This window comes from Hibiscus syriacus, unplaced genomic scaffold (genome assembly GCF_006381635.1).
Source record: "Hibiscus syriacus cultivar Baekdansim isolate YM2019G1 unplaced genomic scaffold, ASM638163v2 tig00110021_pilon, whole genome shotgun sequence".
Lineage (NCBI taxonomy): Eukaryota > Viridiplantae > Streptophyta > Magnoliopsida > Malvales > Malvaceae > Hibiscus > Hibiscus syriacus.
The window spans coordinates 344,961-350,557 of NW_024062569.1; the positions used below are offsets into that span (position 1 = coordinate 344,961).

Below are 5,597 nucleotides of genomic sequence, written 5' to 3' on the forward strand. Positions count from 1 at the left end.
TTAATGGCTAATAATACTTAGAATTAATTTTTTATTATATTTTTCTGATAATGATTTGGGTTTGAAAATATCTTACGAGATGGATGAATTTAGTAAAATTTCATCAACACTCCCAATATTATATATAAGTTGTAAATACATTTTAATATGGTCAGTTTTAGTTTGTACGTGTTACAAATTTAAAATTTCAATTTTAATGATACATGATCAATATGACAAATTTATAAGACTAAAATTGAATAAATTAGAGTCTATAAAATAAATCTATAATTATGCATTGTATAGCGAGTAATAATAAAGTTTAACTTAATACATTTAATAACTACTAAGGATCAAAATTTTAAAACTTAAAACGGTCCATTGACTAAAAGTGATTAAATTGGTGTGTATGAACTTATAGTGGCATATGGACCAATAGTATAATTTAACCTTTTATTTTTAAAGCTTGGATTAGATTCACAATATTTATGGGATAGAGTTTAATTACAATTTTTAATATAATACTTAAACGATTCAAAATCTCCCAAAATTTTAAATCAAAGAAAATCATATTTTAATTCATTCAAATATTTTTTTAATCCAAATAGTGTAAAAAAAACTACAAGTTTTTGGACCCAAACCCAAATATTATGGATTTTAAGGGTTGCTTTCGGCCTAACTTATTAAAGTTGTTCTATGAACCGTTGAAATGCTTAGATAATTGGGCTTTAAGGGCATGTAAACGCCCATCAAGCCCTCTTAAAACAAGTTTCTCTTTCGTCCTATTCGAGCCCGCTGTAGAAATTTTATTTCACATTCTCACCTTGGCATTTCTACAACGCAAAATCGACATCTGATTTTCTGATTTTCAACTTGGCTTTTTCATAAATTTTGTTTGTTTGGTTCATTTCCCAGAAAAAAGCAGGAAAGAGTGATGCTTTCAGGTTTCACCTTTCCCCTTTTCTCTGTTTTCCTTCTTGTAAGATTAGCGTAGATAACTTGTTTGTTAATATTCTCTGAAGTGATCTCTCGTTATTTCTAGGGGAACTTGTTTGACCATCTCTATCTAAATGATTTATCTACATTTTGATGTATCTGGGACGAATACAGATGTCTTATTATTTCTGGGTTTGATGAATTTTGAGTAAATTCATCTATTTTGATGTGAAGTTCTTTCATTTTTAGTTTTGTTATACTTTATAGTCTGGGGAATTTATTTGATCCTTCCTAAGTAGATTTCTAATGTGTATTTTACTGTATCTGAGTCCAATATCAATGTTAAAATCATTCTAAGAGATTAAAATCAAATTTTATTTCCAATGAATGAATTTCCGTCTGTTTTTGGTATCACTAATTACCGTGCAATGGACTTTGTGTGTTGAATCTTACCTTCTTTTGTAAGAAGCCACTTAAATTGCAATACTTTTGTCCTTTTTTTTTTCTGCATTTCGGTTGGAAGGCACTGTTTTTTTACTGTTATGTTCATTGTTGACTCAGGTTTAGCTACTGGAAGTCAATTCCAGCCTAAAGTTTTGAACTTTCATTCGAGGCAAATAGCAGGTAGCTTGTGATTTTACGATTTCGGATGATTCTTTGAATGTTTAGTGTTATATTTTCCTCATGAATGTATTAGCAGGCCGAAGTGGAGGAAATTGCTCGCCTTAAGAACCAGGTCATATCCTAAGAATAAAGTTAGATGCAACATTGCACAATCGAACCTGGACTTTTCTTCGATCGAGGGGAATGAAAAGAGTCATCCTTTGGTCAAATGTGTGGCATTACATCGGCTAGAGCTGCTATGGCAGCAGAAGCCGGCGCCAATTTCATTGGGATGATCCTTTGGCCCAAGTCCAAACGCTCCATTTCGGTTTCAGTTGCAAAGGAAATCTCAGAAGTTGCAAGGGAATATGGGCTGAGCCTGTTGGAGTCTTTGTCGATGATGATTTAGACACAATTTTAAGAGCTTCCGATGCATCAAACATTGAATATGTGCAGGTATATATACTTATTCAGTCTCAAATTCTCAATTACCTTTCTTGTAAATGACATTGTTTCAATCTTATATAGCTTCATGGAGATCTTTCTCGGGCAGCTTTTCCAAAGTTAGTGCAAGAAAACAGAATCATGTATGTTCTTCACGCAAATGAAGAGGGAGACCTTCAAAACCAGATTTCCGATGAAGACTGTTCTTTAGTAGACTGGGTTCTTGTAGATAGTGCGAAAGGTGGCAGGTTAGTAACCTTATCTTCGTTTAACTTAAGTTACATTTGTTTTTAAAAAAGGAAAATTCATTATGCCATTCTAATTCAATTATAAACACTAAACTAATTCGGATACATGCTTTGCAGTGGCAAAGGATTTAACTGGGCTCGTTTTAAATTACCGTCAATCAAAAGCAAACACGGCTGGCTTTTGGCTGGGGGAATCAACCCTAATAACGTCTGTGAGGCCATTAGTACTCTCAAACCTCATGGAGTTGATGTAAGTAGCGGCATTTGCGGCCCAGATGGTATTCAGAAGAACCAATCACAGATATTTTCTTTCATGAATGCAGTCCGTTCTTCACCATATTGATTGATCCATCAACAGCAATTGAACCGTCCCCGCACATGGATAAGTTACATCAAACACATTCGACTATGTAATTATGTACCTTGAACTACAACCCGGAAACTAGTCTTTTCTTCTTTGTTTTTTGCCCTCGATTTTTTAGCTAAAACTTATAATAATGTCCACCTTCATAGGTGATGAATGGAAAATGCAAAACAATCTACTTTGCAGTTTGCATTGATCAGTTTGCACCTTAGAACATTGCACATGGTCATTATGTGGTGAAAACTATTAAAACGCTACTTTTGTTGTAATATATGTCTGTACTTTGGTCTTGTCTTGCGGACCATTAATGAAGACAACCTTGTGTGGCTACAATTATCAATTTTTCATCCAAAGAATCTACAGTGGAAATCGAGCACCAATGAGAGGTTCTAACTGATAGTGCAGATTTGGGTATTGTGAAGTAGAAACATCACAGCTAATTTTCAATAGGGAGGAAAGAATGACGATCTGCATGCTGTTTTACATATCCGGCAATCGAGGTTTAACCAGAGAAAATCTGTAGGGATTTACTAGTTCAGCTTGGAAAAACTTCAGCATTTTCAATCTGATTTGTTAGCTTCATATAGTTGAGGGTCTGTTTGATAGTAGACAACATCACCACTGTCACATACGTAATGATCCTTTCTCATGCTTCTTATGAGGACCCCGAGCAAATACAACGGGAAAGGCCCAGATTTCTGTGGCTCCCGGTAATATTTCCCAAGCTCCGGCTTTGCTGCCTCTGTCTGTAATTCAAGTTCATGTAACATTTTTTTCAGTAACAGAAACATAACTGATGTAGGAGAGGGAGATGATGATACTCACGGCTTCAATTAAGTGGTAGTGTGGGATCAAAAGATGATGTATAACATGAGTTCTAATATCGTGGTGGATGTTGTTGATCCATCCCTCCTCTCAAATAACTTCATTCCTGGTTAGTAATCAAATATATATAGCAGTTCAGTTGCAGGGTACTAAAGTTTCAATATCATGATGTTTCATGTTGTAGCAGAAACATTTTTTCAAACCCTTCCTCCAGCATTGTGGTGTAGGTAGTAACCAAGTCCAACCACATGACGAATATCTGAATTTTATAGGCGCATTCAGGTGATATAATACCGGAAACAAAGGCTTTTGAAGAAAATATGTGTTTGAAGGAACTGAAACATAGTAGGAATGCCATAGAGTTTAAGCAACTGAATTGGACCCATTGCAAAGATAAACACAAGCAAACCAACCATTGCTGCCTAACAAGCAGTTGAAGTATTATATCTGTTCTTTCGTTCCGGCCGACAAATTGCTGTCCGGATGGAAATGGGAACCCTTTTCCTGGGACTTCGACCCCACAGTGTCGTCGACAAAACGAATCAATGTACCACAAATCATAGGTTCGTAAACGAATACAATCGGTGATAGAATCTACGGCTTACCAGATAGATTGGATAAGCAAGCATAGGGAAAGGCAAGGTGAACCTCAGTAATCTGGTTGCAGTACTAAACTCTTGTAAATTTTCTCAGATAACTGCAGAAAAAGGAGTAAATTGCAAATTTAAATAAGTTGAAATGAAATTTACATGTAAATAACTCGTTCAGAAAAAGAATTGAAGACGTTACTGGATGCCATGATTCGTCGTTTTCAACATGTCCGTGGTTCTGATGACGAGTTCTGTTACTAATTCTCCTGCATATCCTCACAAGTTGGCAATTTGATTTATACATGGCCAAAATATTAGTCCAAATTCAAGTCAAGGATTGAAGAAGATGACCTGCAACACTGTTCAATGCCGTGCTGTTGGAGAAACTACCGTGGCCACTGTAAAAACACAAACCAGACTAAGACCAGACATGGCATGACAATCAAAGACTAAAACTTGAAATAAGCAGCGACAGTAGCCAAACCAGTCATGACCGATAACAAAAAGGGCCCAAAACATGGTTCCCTGAGCAATCCAATAAAGGGGCCAAACGATCCAGTTGTTGAAATAAGCAGCTACAGCAGCCAAACCAAAAACAACAACATCCCTCAAACATAACTCATAGATCTCCATGGATCCTAACCCAGCAATGCTTGGGTTATAGCAGCCCGAATGTCGGCCAACTTGAAAGGCGGAGGCGCAGCAGGGTCAAATTTACCATCATCGTCTTCAATCCCATTAATGGTCTGTACCTCCAAAGGAGCACTGACATTCAAAGAACCCACAAAGTTTCTTCTTTTAAACCAAGTTGATGAGTCCTTGAATGAAGATGAAGCAGGGAAAGTTCTGAACTTGAAAACATTAATTAAAGGAAATGAAGATCTGGTTTTGGTGTTGCATAGAAACTGATTCCAGGGGGGCCTTAAGCCATATTCTGACAAATCCAACTGGCCATTGGAGTCCTCTGAGTCTGAGCCTAAGCCTAATGCGACAAAGTTCTAGCCTTTAAAATAGAGCAGATGACATATGGGGCTAAGGGGTTTCTCTGCTCCTATTTTCCAGCAACTTGCCTAGCTTGCACTTGTGAACCGATTAAATCATTCAATAAACGGTACATTGGAACTTGATGGCTTTGGGAAACAGTAAAAGTGATTTTCAATCCTAATAAACAATGTTAAATATTTTAAAATCGTTAAAAATGATTTTGATAAATTTGGTAAAAATTGTATTTTTATTTGTTTTAAAATATAATTTAAATTTAATGTTTGAGATTGTTGTTGAAAAATGATTTAAAAAAATATTAATTTTATATATTATATTATAAATTGAAAATATAATATTTGAGAATAAAAAAATCTCTCAAAGTGATTTTTCACAATAAAAATTAAAAAATTCAAACTTTTAAGATATATTGAAAATTATTTTTCAATCATGATGTTAATATTAAAATTTAAAAATTTTTAAGTATTTTAAGTATTCTATAAAAAATTTAAAAACTTATAGATATTATACTCTAAAAACTGATGAATTAATATTTTACATTATTCTCGTACTAAATGAACGTTCGTGACACAACTAATCACACTTTAAAATTTGTGGATGGTGACG

General features: G+C 34.8%; 2 pseudogenes; one reads left to right on the top strand and one right to left on the bottom strand.

The window, feature by feature from the left end:
* Positions 1-1,418: 1,418 nt before the first annotated feature.
* LOC120213522 lies at positions 1,419-2,723 on the top strand (annotated as a pseudogene).
* Positions 2,724-3,034: 311 nt separating this feature from the next.
* Positions 3,035-4,971, bottom strand: LOC120213491 (annotated as a pseudogene).
* Positions 4,972-5,597: the final 626 nt, after the last annotated feature.